Genomic DNA, 15,565 nt, shown 5'->3' with positions numbered 1-15,565 from the left:
TTGGCAAAATGGTACATCAAACCTAAGAGGTCAGGAAGGATCTACTATGCCCCCTTATGGTCATTTCCCCCTTCGCTTTGGCCTCCTCTTGTCTCTCAATCCTACCGAGAGACAAGATGGCGGCCGCTACGGACTGTTTGGAATGTTGACAGACGCCGGAGAACCAATCAGCTTCGCAAAGCTCCGTAACGCGAAAAGTACGCGAAGCGGAGCGCTGTTACAGATATATATCTTTTTTTGAACGTTAATTTCTCAAAATCCACTGGAGCACATATATTGAGACCTAGCAAAGGCACATCGGGCTACCAGTCCCTAATATTTTGCCAAGTTTCGTGCAAATCCATTCAGGTGTTCGAATATTATTATTATTATTTTTTTTTGCCCCGCGGGGCCCTTTTAAAACCTCCACATCAAACCTAGGGGGTCAGCGAGGATCTACTATTCCCCCTTATGGTCATTTGCCCCTTCGCTTTGGCCTCCTCTTGTCTCTCGATCCTACCGAGAGACAAGATGGCGGCCGCTACGGACTGTTTGGAATGTTGACAGACGCCGGAGAACCAATCAGCTTCGCTTCACAAAGCTCCGTTGCGCGAAAAGTACGCGTCCTAGGACGCTGCCCGGTCCGCTGTTACAGATATATATCTTTTTTTAAACGTTAATTTCTCAAAATCCACTGGAGCACATATATTGAGACCTACAAAAGGCACATCGGGCTACCAGTCCCTACAATTTTGCCAAGTTTCGTGCAAATCCATTCAGCCGTTCGGGCTAAAAGTGAGGCCAACCGCCCTATGGAAAACTCAATGTTAAAAACACGTTTTGGGACCCCCCTTTTTTCTCGGCCCCCCCTTGACGAACCCCCCCCAAATTTTCAAGGGCTGCTCAGAAACAAAATGTGCCATTTTCCTGAAAATTTCAGCCAATTCCGTCCACAAACGCCAAAGTTATTAGACATAGAATTTTCAAAAAACCCATAGAGAAAAAATCCTAACTATATATACCTACTGGCGACCGCCAGTAGGTAATATATATATATATATATATATATATATATATATATATACATATGCATATATAAATATCCACTGGCGATATCCTTGTGCATTCAGGCACAAACAGGACCGCGGTCTCTGAATTTTGCTGATGCCAAATATAAGTAATTTATTTTCAAAGTGAAAGGGTGATGCCTCAGACGCATTTCGGACACAGGCTGTGTCCTTGATCACATAACGAACGTATACGCAAGCAGGATTTTAAAGACAACATAAAACTTCCTGTAACGTGATCGGCATACAAATAGACACGGAAAACATACTATACGTTACTGTCTGTCATTTGAAAAAAGGTAATTTAAATTTTTTTATCAGCCCTGTAATAAATACATCTAATGTCCTAAACATTCATAGATGGAAATGTTCATGAAAGGAATAAAGTGCACTGTGCATGTTATAAAATAAATACTACACGCATGTTGGTTGATAAGCTATATGCTACGTACAAATACACATTTAATTACTAAACAGGAAATTATCTTAATACTTTGCTAAATGCTACAAATATTTAATACCTGTAAAATTAAAGTATAAATGTTGATCTTAATAAATATGCGTTTTAGCAGCATATATATAGTTTGCACATAAAGTGCAGCTGATAAATATATAATACTATTATTTTTGTAATTTCCTTCTTTCATATGTGCCATCCAGTTTCAGTGCAAATACGCAACGAAAGGCAATAAGAGATGTTGAACAAGAAAGTGCCAAAGCCTAAACAGAACCGGAGCGTGCAAAAGTGCCACAGTGTAAATAGAGCAATTGTTGTGCAAAAATGCCATAAAAAAGTTTTCAAACTAAAGTGATCATATGGCGGCAGTTATATCTGTATATACAAAAATAGTGAAACAGGAATGTTAATTATAACCAGGTACAAATACATTTTATCATCTTTCTGTAAATTCCTGTATCATAATTAATGTATCTAATTTATAGCATATCTGCATAGCCTGCAAAATGGACCTATTCATACCTGATATTACAAGTTGACATCCTACTAAATTGAAAGAAGAATCTAGATGTTATTAAGAAACTTAATCGGATCTCACTCACATGGTTGCAACCCCTATTTTATAGAAAATTGTAGAAATCTTCTCCAACATTCATCCCTAATGGGGACTTGATATCTAGCTCTATAATATATTTAGACTTGAGCTGACGCAGTTGTCTTTCCCAACTGCCGCCACTTTTATTGAGAGGTACTGAGTCAATGACAAAGTATTGCAAACAATTCAGATTATTGTCATGTACAGCTTTAAAATGTCTGGCACCGGGATATGCTGGGTCGGAGTTCCCTATCGCACGGAGGTGCCTCAGAATGCACATGTGCACTTGCAACGTAGTGCAACTGCAGCTACACCTAAGCCCATATAATGCATGGTCAGTCCTACGCGTGTAGTGTTCTCTTATTGCAAAAGATTTGTCAGAAAAAGATGATTTATATATGGAGGTGTTGATGGCTAATTTGCAAGCTCTGCACAAGCTGCACTTGAAAAACCCTTTTCAATGTGAAAGCCAATTTTCTAATCGTATTGTTTCGGGGCTGCTCTTAAATAAATCATTTCGCATAGAGTATGCATTGCAAAATGTAATGGTGGGACTTTTTGGAAGGACCTTTTTTAACAAGGCATCCTTCAAAACTGTTTCTTAATGATGGCTTTAATAGTTTTGGCTTGCTTGCTGTACGTGTTCACTAACTGTACTTCCATAATATCACTGGGTACTTGGTTGTCTCTGTTTGTAACTTCAATAGTTTAATGTCTGTCAGGATTTAAAAGTACTGTTCGCTCCTTGTTGTTGGCCTTTCTCATATGTACGTCTTGTTTTTTGGAATTATATCCTCTTGCTTCAAGCCTTTTTTTTGTCTCTTTTTGATGGTATTAACTACTGGTTTCTACATACTCTGTGAATGCGCATAAATTCCCCATAGTAAAAAACTGGCAATTGTATGCCATGGGTGTAAACTCTCAGAATGTTACACTGAGTTACCGGATGTTGTTTTTCTAAATAGGCTTGTCTCCACTTTGCCATGTTTGGCTTGAACTATGATATCCCAAAAATTGGCACTGACATCATCTATATGGGCAGTAAAATGTAGGTTTATGGTGTATTTTATATATATATATATAGATATATATATATATATATATATATACAGGTTCACAGCGTGTAGCCGCGACAGCTACGCAATGCACTCTCCATCAGTGATGTCATTTGAGATGTCATCAGTGATGTCATCAGTGATGTCACTGACCATGTCATGAATGATGTAATATGTGACATGATCAGCAGTGGATTACGGGTGCGCGATATATAGTTAGTGCAACTAACTATATATGGAATTTCAATGGTTTTGTGTGAGTAAAATAAGGTTTTTTAAATGCTAATTCCTAACTATATATGGTCTATAACCTATGGTTTTTTCAGTGAATTTTCAAGGTTTTGTAAATGCTAATTCCTAACTATATATGGTCTATAACCTATGGTTTTTTCAGTGAATTTCAATGGTTTTTTAATAGCAAATATCATAAGCTGTCGAATGTCAAGTACGTGGTAAGTGAAAACATTTTCGTGTTTATGCACACTGATCTGCTTTGAATGGTGCCCCCCCCCCTCATTTCTATTAGGAGTACTCTCTCTTTGCAGATAGTGAAAGGTAGTTAACGCAGGCCTTTGCCCCCGTTGTAATCCGTCGTGCCTGCTTCTCTCTCCATTTGATTGATTGTTATCCAAGTATTTACTATTTTAGAATTAGTTCTCTTTGGTTCATTCTCTATTTACAAACAAACACAGAGTCGCAATACTCTGTTTAGTCTTTGCAGATAACGAAAAATCGTGTAAAAAAAAAGAAAAGGAATCGAGCAAAATCAGTAGGCCACTAATGGGATCTCTTTTTGACCTCGCTAAAATAGAAACATTAGGAACAACCCCTCATGACAAATACAAAACTAGTGAGATGAACTGAACTCCACACAATGATGGCTGCAAAACAGCTCGGCTCCGCCACCCACCCCGCCCAAAATAACGATAAAGAGCGGCTGCCATGATTGGTTGCGGAATGGCCACGACGGAGCTACGAAATGGTGCTGCTCTCATGCTAACCCCAGCTTCAGTCTGAAACATCCAGAAACACTGTAGACTACCAATTCGATCAGTTCCGGTAGCGCCCCAATGTAACCCGGTAGAGAAGAACTAGCCCTCCCCTCTTTGACTGATGGTTCTTGTTGCCTGTCCCTTCTGTTGTCATTTAACAGAACTATTTAGCCTGCTGAAAGGGGTTGTGTTTCAACCGCTGGTTGGTGGAGACATTTTGACTATATTCTGGACCTGCGTTGTCGCGTAATGCGTCATATGACGCGCCGCGTTAGCGCATCCGGAAGTCATCCGGGGAGCGCAGCGCGTAACGTAAGCATAACAAGTCATGTGACTTGTTAATAAAACTTTTCATTGGTTCATTTTACTTTTCTTATTCTAATGATGAAAGCCTTGGTCATATCACCTAAAAATTACGCTTTTAATTACTTCCGAACATTATTTTTTCTTAAATATATGTTATAATGTTCCAGGCTAATGTACTTTCCCGGAAATTTTACAACTGTCCTGCAAGTAAAATATATTCTTTTTTCGAGAAAAAGAGCGTTTCTTCGTCCCATGACGGAGCCGTTGAGCAAAAGAGGGTCGACCTGCTGTCTTAGTCGCCGATACGCCTGAATATGAGATTCTTATCGATCACTTTATGTTGCAGGAATAGAAAACACAACAGCCCTTGACCATTTATCTTTACTGCGTTCCTTCGTATTATACCTTTTACCCTTCATGTAATTGATCTGCTTTATTTCACTTGCCTTTTAATGATTCTAAAACAGTGACTATTATTAAAAACTTTACCAATGTATATACTACTACCATGTTTTCTTTTAAAAACCTTTATTGTGAAAATTTCATTATACAAATACGAGCCTATAACCACGTGGGCCTGCCACGGAGCAAACTGTAATCGTATATGATGAATAGACATTTACACTGTAGAGGAACGTAACGGGCGGGCCATTAGGTTGCAAGAACTAAGGTGTCTAACAGTTACGGAATCGGTGGACGTACATTTTATAATTAAAATACGACAGGGCCAGTTACAATAAAATTATCTAGATATACATTTGCGGGCAAGTACCATGGGTGACGTTAATTCGAACTTTCAACAGTACAGTAATCAATAACACATCAGAACTTAATATCAATAGGGATGTCGAAATATTCAATCAATTCTCGTCCCCGCCCGCCATGTGCTTCAAAACTGCATACGTATCTCGTGATTTCAAGGTTCTGCAACCAGTACACAACAAGGAGTTACGAGTCCCATTTATTCTGGCGCCATTTTGGGCGAGGACGGGCAGGTCCAGGATATAGTCAAAATGTCTCTACCAACCATCGACTATGATGATGTTCATATGCTGTATTTATTAGAGTAACACTCATCTGTCCACATGAAATTAATTTACCACAATCTAAACATGTCATTTTAATCTTTCCAAAGTTCTTCTAAATATTTGGGACCGTTTCCCTTGCCTCTGAAGCTCTCAGTGCCACTTCTTTGATGAATGTACTAGCAGGTCAGGGGTTCTCCTCCAAATCTCTCTTTTATGCAGCACTATAATTAATTGGTGCCACCTCTCCATATGACGATGCATGGTATAGTTACCACAACTATATTTTTTTTCGGTTCCTCTGGAGAGTTCATCGTGGCAGATGAAGCGTGTAACGTACCGGGCATTTACCTTTTTTTGCATGTACAGGAAAGGAAAAAAAATCGAGCGTCCAAGTTCTAAGGTGTCCCAGGGCCATTTTAGTGGACCAGGCCCAAATCCAAAGAACAGGCCGCCATTTTGAGAGTCCTCTTGCAGCCGCCTGTCGCTGTAGCATCAAGAGCAGCCGAAACTCAGCTGAATGGCAACTGAAACGGTAAATGGGCACCCCACTACATTTCAGCATTGTAGGATGACCACACCAGTACAGCAATTTGCTAGACATCACCTCGGTGCCATCCGGATCTCGGCGCCCCACTGCAGATGAAGAGCCTCTCAACTATGAAACCACCACGGTGACATCCGGATCTTGGCGCGTTGTGCTGCCTTCGGCCTATTCGCACATCGGTCCGCTACTGACGCAAACTCACAGGCCAACGGGGCGCCCCACGCCGACTTTCAGCATTGTTGGATGGCCACACCAGTGCGGCAACTTACTAGACACCACCTCGGTGCCATCCGGATCTTGGCGCGTTGTGCTGCCTTCGGCCTATTCGCACATCGGTCCGCTACTGACGCAAACTCACAGGCCAACGGGGCGCCCCACGCCGACTTTCAGCATTGTAGGATGGCCACACCAGTGCTGCAACTTGCTGGACACCACCTCGGTGCCATCCGGATCTTGGCGCATTGTGTTGCCTTCGGCCTATTCGCACATCGGTCCGCTACTGACGCCGCCTCACGTGCCAACGGGGCGCCCCACGCCGACTTTCAGCATTGTAGGATGGCCACACCAGTGCTGCAACTTGCTGGACACCACCTCGGTGCCATCCGGATCTTGGCGCGTTGTGTTGCCTTCGGCCTATTCGCACATCGGTCCGCTACTGACGCAAACTCACAGGCCAACGGGGCGCCCCACGCCGACTTTCAGCATTGTAGGATGGCCACACCAGTGCACCTTACTAGACACCACCTCGGTGCCATCCGGATCTTGGCGCGTAGTGAAGCTGCAGCAGCTGCAAATAAGCTTCAGACAGTGTTACAACCGCTGCTCAGAACTCTCAACTATGACACCACCTCGGTGCCATCCGGATCTTGGCGCGTTGTATTGCCTTCGGCCTATTCGCACATCGGTCCGCTACTGACGCCGCCTCACGTGCCAACGTATTTTCTCCGCATTTTACACCCTATGCCGCATAACAGGTCCTGTGACTTGTTTATAAAACTTTTCATTGGTTCATTTTACTTTTGGTTTCCTAATGATGGAAGGCTTGATCATGTGACCTAAAAACAACACTTTTCATTGGATGAAAACTTTTTTTTTTTCCCAAACGATGAAAGCCCCACCTTGTTTCTGGATGTTTCAGACTGAAGCTGGCGTCAGCATGAGAGCACCACCATCTCGTAGCTCAGTCGTGGTCATTCCGCGAGCAATCATGGCAGCCGCTCCCCACCAGAAGCCTGCAGGAGTCGGAGCCCCCAAAACTTTTGATGAATTCTCAAGGCGGAGGGGACGCTTTCGAGAATGGGGTCCAAGACCTAGCAGACAAGCGTCCGATTTCCAAGGTGTCCCAGGGCCATTTCAGTGGACCAGGCCCAAAAAGGAAACAGCCTGCCGCCATTTTGAGAGTCCTGTGACAGCCGCCTATCGCTGCACCGCAAGAGTGGGCGCAACTCAGCTGAATTGCGGCTTTTGACACAGTGGACCAAAAACGGACGGAATGGCAACTGAAACGGTAAAGGGGCGCCCCACTACAACAGATGACACTCCACCTGGACAGGCCCGTTCACCGCCTCCCCCGGGGCGCCCCGCGCCGTTATTCGGAGCAGCATTGTAGGATACCAAAACCAGTGCGGCAACTTACTGGACATCACCTTGGTGCCATCGTTCTGCTGCCTTGGAACTATTCGCGCAACAGTTTGCTACTGATGACCCACCCCCCGCGACGCCCCATGCCGTCATTTGCTGGGTGGCAACTTACTAGACATCACTTTAGTGTCATCTAGATTTCAGCGCGTTCTGCTGCCTTGGAACTATTCGCACAACAGTTTGCTACTGATGACCCACCCCCCGCGACGCCCCACGCCGGAAATCTGGACGTTGTGCTGCGTTGGGACTATTCGCACAGCCGACCGCTACTTCGTTGTTTTTCCCTAAAAATGTTTATATGTTATTACTATTTTTGTTTTCTTGTATATATTTATAAATTATTAAAGTTTTATAATCTTACTACTTTGTCGGAGTGCTATATATTTTTAATGTGACACATAATTGTAAAAACTTTGATGTACAAAGAGTCATCCCTGGAATCTTCCGCTTCAGGCTCGGTCCCCTCCCCAATCACAATACAGGATGGTTTTCAGATAATAGCAACGCTTCTGCTGTGACGGATCTCATCGAGTGTGGGCCTTGATCTACTATAACTCCTTTGAAGAGGGGTGATTCTTTACAGCTGTGGCCATAAACTACATCTGCAGGGCTAGCTGATACCCTAGGACCAGCCTGGACAATCGGACACAGAGGAAAAGGAGTATCAGAGGGTGCGGTAGTGAATAGGGCGAAAGGGAGGTGTCGGGCGGGCACAGGGTGTGATTCTCAGGGAAGAGCAGCGCAGATGGGGGGAGGTTTATTACCCATGCATAAGACAGAGAGCGGGGGTGACCACTGCCTGGGGGAGATGCTTGTGAGGGTGGGGAGCCATGCTAAGGATCGACAGCGTGCACAGAGTGGGTCTGGTCAAGGCATCTAAAATGGCTGCCGTGCACGACAAAAGTGTGGCATTTGAAAAAAGACAAGATGGCGCAGACAATGTTTTTCAACACTTCCTGATTTCCTTCGAATCGAACGTTAACAGACGTTGGGGCATATTACCAAAGTTAAGCGATATTTATCCCTAACGATGCTTAGCAACGATTTTTTTACCGTCAGAAATTATCGCAGATAAACCTTGCTATTATCAAGGTTTATCGGAAATACGATAAAAAACGACCGCAATGCATTAATATCGCTGAAAACTCAGCGATATTCATGCATTACCGAGCTAATGCTCTTAGCCATGTTATCCACCTCCCATTGGATAACATGGCTAAGAACTGCTCAGGGCAGGTGGTAGCTTTTGGAGATATTCGCGCTTATCTCGAATATTTCCAAAAGTTGATAATAGGAGATAGCGATGTTAGCGACTGTTTCCAGTCGCTAACATCTTGGCATGCCCACTTTGCATGTCATTAGTGATAAATATCACTCACATGCAAAGTGGGGCCCAAGATGGTCGCTATCTTCTACTAGCCGTCGCTAACTGGTGTTAGCAACAGCTAGGTAATACACATATAATTTTATCTCCGCGAAGCGGAGCGCTGTTACAGATATATATCTTGTTTCTGAACGTTAATTTCTCAAAATGCACTGAAGCACATATATTGAGACCTAGCAAAGGCACATCGGGCTACCAGTCCCTACAATTTTGCCAAGTTTCGTGCAAATCCATTCAGCTGTTCGATCCTACCGAGAGACAAGATGGCGGCCGCTACGGACTGTTTGGAATGTTTACAGACACCGGAGAGCCAATCAGCTTCGCTTCGCAAAGCTCCGTAACGCGAAAAGTACGCGAAGCGGTGCGCTGTTACAGATATATATCTTTTTTTGAACGTTAATTTCTCAAAATCCACTGGAGCACATATATTGAGATCTAGCAAAGGCACATCGGGCTACCAGTCCCTACAATTTTGCCAAGTTTCGTGCAAATCCATTCAGCTGTTCGATTATTATTATTTTTATTTTTTTTTGCCCCGCGGGGCCCTTTTAAAACCTCCACATCAAACCTAGGGGGTCAGGGAGGATCTACTATGCCCCCTTATGGTCATTTGCCCCTTCGCTTTGGCCTCCTCTTGTCTCTCGATCCTACCGAGAGACAAGATGGCGGCCGCTACGGACTGTTTGGAATGTTTACAGACGCCGGAGAACCAATCAGCTTCGCTTCACAAAGCTCCGTAACGCGAAAAGTACGCGAACTGGAGCGCTGCCCGGTCCGCTGTTACAGATATATATCTTTTTTTGAACGTTAATTTCTCAAAATCCACTGCAGCACATATATTGAGACCTAGCAAAGGCACATCGGGCTACCAGTCCCTACAATTTTGCCAAGTTTCGTGCAAATCCATTCAGCCGTTCGGGCTAAAAGTGAGGCCAACCGCCCTATAGAAAACTCAATGTTAAAAACACGTTTTGGGACCCCCCTTTTTTCTCAGCCCCCCCTTGACAAACCCCCCCCAAATTTTCAGTGGCTGCTCAGAAACAAAATGTTCCATTTTCCTGAAAATTTCAGCCAATTCCATCCACAAACGCCAAAGTTATTAGACATAGAATTTTCAAAAATCCCATAGAGAAAAAATCCTAACTATATATACCTACTGGCGAGCGCCAGTAGGTAATATATATATATATATTCACTGAAAAAACCATAGGTTATAGACCATATATAGTTAGGAATTAGCATTTACAAAACCTTGAAAATTCACTGAAAAAACCATAGGTTATAGACCATATATAGTTAGGAATTAGCATTTAAAAAACCTTATTTTACTCACACAAAACCATTGAAATTCCATATATAGTTAGTTGCACTAACTATATATCGCGCACCCGCAATCCACTGCTGATGATGTCACATATTAGATCATTCATGACATGGTCAGTGACATCACTGATGACATCACTGATGACATCTCAAATGACATCACTGATGACATCACTGATGACAACATCCAGTGACTGTATGTTTCTATAAAGTTAAAATATGTCTTACATATTGAAGAATGAGTAGATGTATAAGTGTCTGGACGAAGGATTTAGTAGGTGCATGACTGAATGTATGAGTGAGTGATTAAATGTGTCTCACTGAGTGCATGGGTTATTGACTAAACTGTCTTAATTTGTGCATCATTATGTCTTTTGTTCTGTAAACTGCTGCATGTGTTGATCAGTAGCTATATGAGTAACTATATGGGTTATTGATTGATTGTCCAAGTATTTGTATGGGAGACTGAGTGTATGTGTGGCTGGCTGGGAGATGTGTGACTCTGTGCAGATCAATGTGTTCTTGTATCAATGATTGTATAAGAGAGTAAGTATGTGTTAGTATATGTTTGAAAATGTAAGGTACTCTATGTTTAACTGTATAGATTAGAAAATGGAAGTGTGATTGATTCTTTACAGGACTGACTAGGTGTGTGAGTAACTCCATGGATGAGTGGCAGAGTGTGAGTGTCTGTATAGGTGTATGAGTGCATATGATAGTGTTGTAAAGATGAGTGATTGTATGTATAAATGATTGTATGGGTGAATGAGTGAATGTGTGTGTAGACGTAGGAATCAGTGAGGGCGTATGTAGTAACTAGTATTGGTGTGTCAATGGTTTAAAAAATTATATTCTGTATTTAACACTGGGTGTAACAGAGATTATATTAAAGTGTGAGGAGATGCATTGTATTGTCACATGAATGATATCATCAGTGATGTGACCATTGATGTCAAATGAGATGTCATCAGTGATGTCATTTGAGATGTCATCAGTGATGTCATCAGTGATGTCATTTGAGATGTTATCAGTGATGTCATTTGAGATATCATCAGTGATGTCATCAGTGATGTCATTTGAGATGTCATCAGTGATGTCATCAGTGATGTCACTGACCATGTCATGAATGATGTAATATGTGACATCATCAGCAGTGGATTGCGGGTGCGCGATATATAGTTAGTGCAACTAACTATATATGGAATTTCAATGGTTTTGTGTGAGTAAAATAAGGTTTTTTAAATGCTAATTCCTAACTATATATGGTCTATAACCTATGGTTTTTTCAGTGACTTTTCAAGGTTTTGTAAATGCTAATTCCTAACTATATATGGTCTATAACCTATGGTTTTTTCAGTGAATTTCATTGGTTTTTTAAAAGCTAATATCTGTAGCTGTAAAATGTATTCTTCTTTAAATCCAAAAATATATTTTATATGTTTATTAATAATTTTTTTTTTAATATTTTTTTTTCTTCGCTCCCGCTTCGCGAATCGGGAAGTTTCCCGTTAGGTGACCTTGATGCCGCGAAATAGTCTGCGAACCGGTAAACGTTCCTTTAGCGCAACTGCCGCGTTAGAAAACAACATCGTGACGCCTCGCGTCCGCATGACGTTTTGCGTTGTCGCGTGATACGTCATATGACATGCTACGTTAGCACCCGAAAGCGAACCGAGGCGCGAAGCGCAGGTTCACGGAAGCAAACCGGGAGGCGGCGCAAAGCGCGTAACGTAAACACAGCAGGTCATGTGACTTGGTAATAACACTTTTCATTGGTTCATTTCACTTTTGGTTTCCTAATGATGTAAGACTAGGTCATGTAATCTAAAATTAACACTTTTCATTGGTTGAGAACTATTGTTTTTCCCAAATGATGAAAACCCCTCCTTCTTTCCTCACTCTGACTTTCATCTTTGTGAGAGAAAGACCCTTTGTTAGCAGTGAGCAATGGCTTCTTTAGTAGCTTCAGCTGGTGCTTCCCCACCACCTCCACCACATCCAAGGAAGAGAGGACCACCTGCTGAAGTTATAATTCAGCAAGAAGAGGAAGAAGAGGAAGAGGAGGAAGAGCAGGAAGAGAGGCAGTTTTTGCCTGAAGAGCCCAGGAGGTCTCACCGGAAAGAAAACTTCATTTGGCAATTTTTTAAAATTCCCAAAGGCCAGAAAAAAGTAAATGCAAGATACGTAACTTGCCTTATATGTCAAGATAGACTGTCCAGAGGGACCGAGAAGAAATACAGTTACGGAAACTACACAATGCATCGCCATATGACTAGGTGGCATCCTAACAACTACAGTGCTGCACAGTTTCGTAACGATCTAGATAATCCCCCTATTATGGCCAGAAGATCTGTTGTACCGGAAGTGACGGGACCAGAGGGCAGGGAGATGGTGCCAAATATACAAATGAGATTTGGGGAAGTAAAACAAATCTGCGTACATTGCAATGGATTCATTTGCTACAGAGAAAGTAGCATCACTCTGATCAACAGAGCTATTGACAATCATCTTCCAGTTTGTCCGAAACGCCCCAAATAATAAATTCTTTTTTTTTTGTTGCTCCTGTTGAGCCCTTTACAATGAATCGTTTTCGTTTCCCCCCCAAAAAAAACCAAAAAATATATAAAACCGTTCAGAAAAATTCAAAAAAAGTAAAAAAATGTTCAGAAAAATAATAAAAAAAATATAAAACAACAAAAACAATAAAAAAAAAAGTTCTTTTCAGAACTACCTCCCCGTTATTAAAAAATTGGTAGAATATTTGGAACTCTGCCAACCTCTATTTCTCTTGGTTCGCTTCCCAGTTCGCTCGCCGGTACGCGAACCGGGAGCGAACCAAAACATTTTTTTTTTTTAAAAAGAACAGTAAGTATAAGGGAAGGAAACAGACAGTTATGTTAAAAGAAAGACAGCTATAGGGGAGTAAACTAGAGATACTATTACCCGTAATCCACTGCTGATGATGTCACATATTACATCATTCATGACATGGTCAGTGACATCATCAGCAGAGGATTACGGGTAACAGTATCCCTAGTTTACTCCCTATAGCTGTCTTTCTTTTAACATAACTGTCTGTTTCCTTCCCTTATACTTACTGTTCTTTTTAAAAAAAAATGTTTAGATCAGTCAGAAACAGTGAAAGTAATAGAGACAGAGTGAGTGACCAAGAGTGAAGAAGTATGAGAAGAGAGGGACTAAGAAAAATAGTGAAGGAGTAGAGTAATTAAGTAATAGAGAAAGGAATGAGGGAAGTAGCAAAGGCAGGAAAGTGATTCTTAAACAAATGAAGCAGTGGAAGTAATAGAAGTTAAATGTGATAGAAATATAACAAAAAGAGTACAAAACATTTACCTTATAATTGTCGTTAACTTAGTCATTTGTTCTTTTTATACTAAAAAATCTGTGAAAGAGAGAACAAACATTTGAAAAATATTAAAACATGTTTTTAATAAATTAGAAAAAACAAGGGAAAAGATTGAAGGACAAATAGTTTTTCAAGAACTTTGACACTTACAGAAGCCTCTGCTTCTCCATGCCCCTACACAGTCCTAAAAATATACATTTTAAACTAATAGTATCTTGATGCAGATGAAGTGAGTCCTATCTTGCAACATTGTGCATCTTTTGCATGACTGCTGCATCGGTTTCGTGTGGCATTGTTTTTTTACAGCATGACACATCTGCCTAGATTCATCATTTTATAATTTTGTCCCCCCATAGCAAATCTTTTCAACCGCGACTGCGTCACAAAAGTGACGCACAGTGGCGCAAAAGTGGCATACACCTATCATAAATCTGTCCCTAACATGTTAAATAATTGATTCAGGATGACAATAAGGTGTGGCCTATCCAGAGGTTTGTTTAAGGTGAGGCCTACTCAGGGTTGCAGATCAAATGTACACTTATTGAAGAATACAGAGGAGATAATACATGTGAACGCCTACTAATGAAGTAAGTCATGTCCACTTTACTCTTGAACAAAGGCTAGACCTCTTCTGTGTCCGTGGACAGACCTAAACTTCATCTGCACAATGTCATTCGTAAACTTAGGAAACACAGGTGATGTAATTGAAAAATGTGGAGTTTATTTTCCTCATTTCACAATCACATTAACTGTGTTGCCTTTGCTTAGGTATCTCATAGTGGAAATGTAGTCTATCATATGAAAGACTACGTAGAATATGAGCACTGTATGCAACAACTTTGACACTTACAGAAGCCTCACCTTCTCCATGCCTCCTACACAGTTCTACATGTACATCATAAATGCAAACAGAACAGAATTAATTATACATGTTAAATGGTTTATTTTTGCTGTTCTCAGAATGTATCAAATTTCACTAAAAACAGTGACTTGAAGGTATTCATCATATAACAGCGGGGGGAAAAAACACAATCAAAATGATTGTGTTTAAAAAACCCATACAACATAACAAATCAGAATTCAGAACTCCTTAAAGTTAACTTACTTTCCATGACGGCGAAGGATGTCCTATGAACAGCTTACACTCTGTTGTGCTGTTATTACTTTCAACCCGCCACTTTCTGAAAGAAAACCTCCATCGTTTTCAAAAACATGTTACATACAATAAATGACTTCTCGCTCTCTACCACACGTTTCCATAAGGCCAAATCGTGTCAGAGCCATTTATAACTCTTGGAATTCTTGTAAGCCAATCCCGTCATGTTGTATTTCCGCAACTTTCAGAATTAAAATGTTGAAGATCATTTTCACAATCCTGGATTACTAATATCTTACCTTTCTTGCTCACTCATGTTCTACATTTCCTATGACACTGATACTGCTTACTATAAAGCAGACTTACACTATCTCTATGACTACTACAATTATTAAATTCCTACATCACTTTTAATCACAAAGCAATATAAAACAGTAGACAGCATTGCAGACTTACATTCCCTCTACTCCATGTTTTGATTGGCTGCTTGAATTTGCTTATAAAAAGAAACAGTTTTTCTGAATTCATTCAAAGTGCAGTTATTTCAACATGACGTCCAGTGTTATGGTAAGAAGTTATGTCTCTGTACTACACTTATCCTCAAGGCCAAATCGTGTAGGAGCCATTAGAACTTCTTGAAATTCCTCAGAGCACATCTCGAGATTCTTTCCCTAAAATTTTGGTTTTAAAAACACCAGGTAAGAGTGTTTAAGGTCATACGGCAATTTTTT

The sequence above is a fragment of the Lissotriton helveticus genome, chromosome 1_2 (genome assembly GCF_964261635.1).
Source record: "Lissotriton helveticus chromosome 1_2, aLisHel1.1, whole genome shotgun sequence".
NCBI classification, from domain to species: domain Eukaryota; kingdom Metazoa; phylum Chordata; class Amphibia; order Caudata; family Salamandridae; genus Lissotriton; species Lissotriton helveticus.
The sequence above is the reverse complement of the archived record's forward strand: the minus strand, read 5'-3'. Positions refer to the sequence as shown.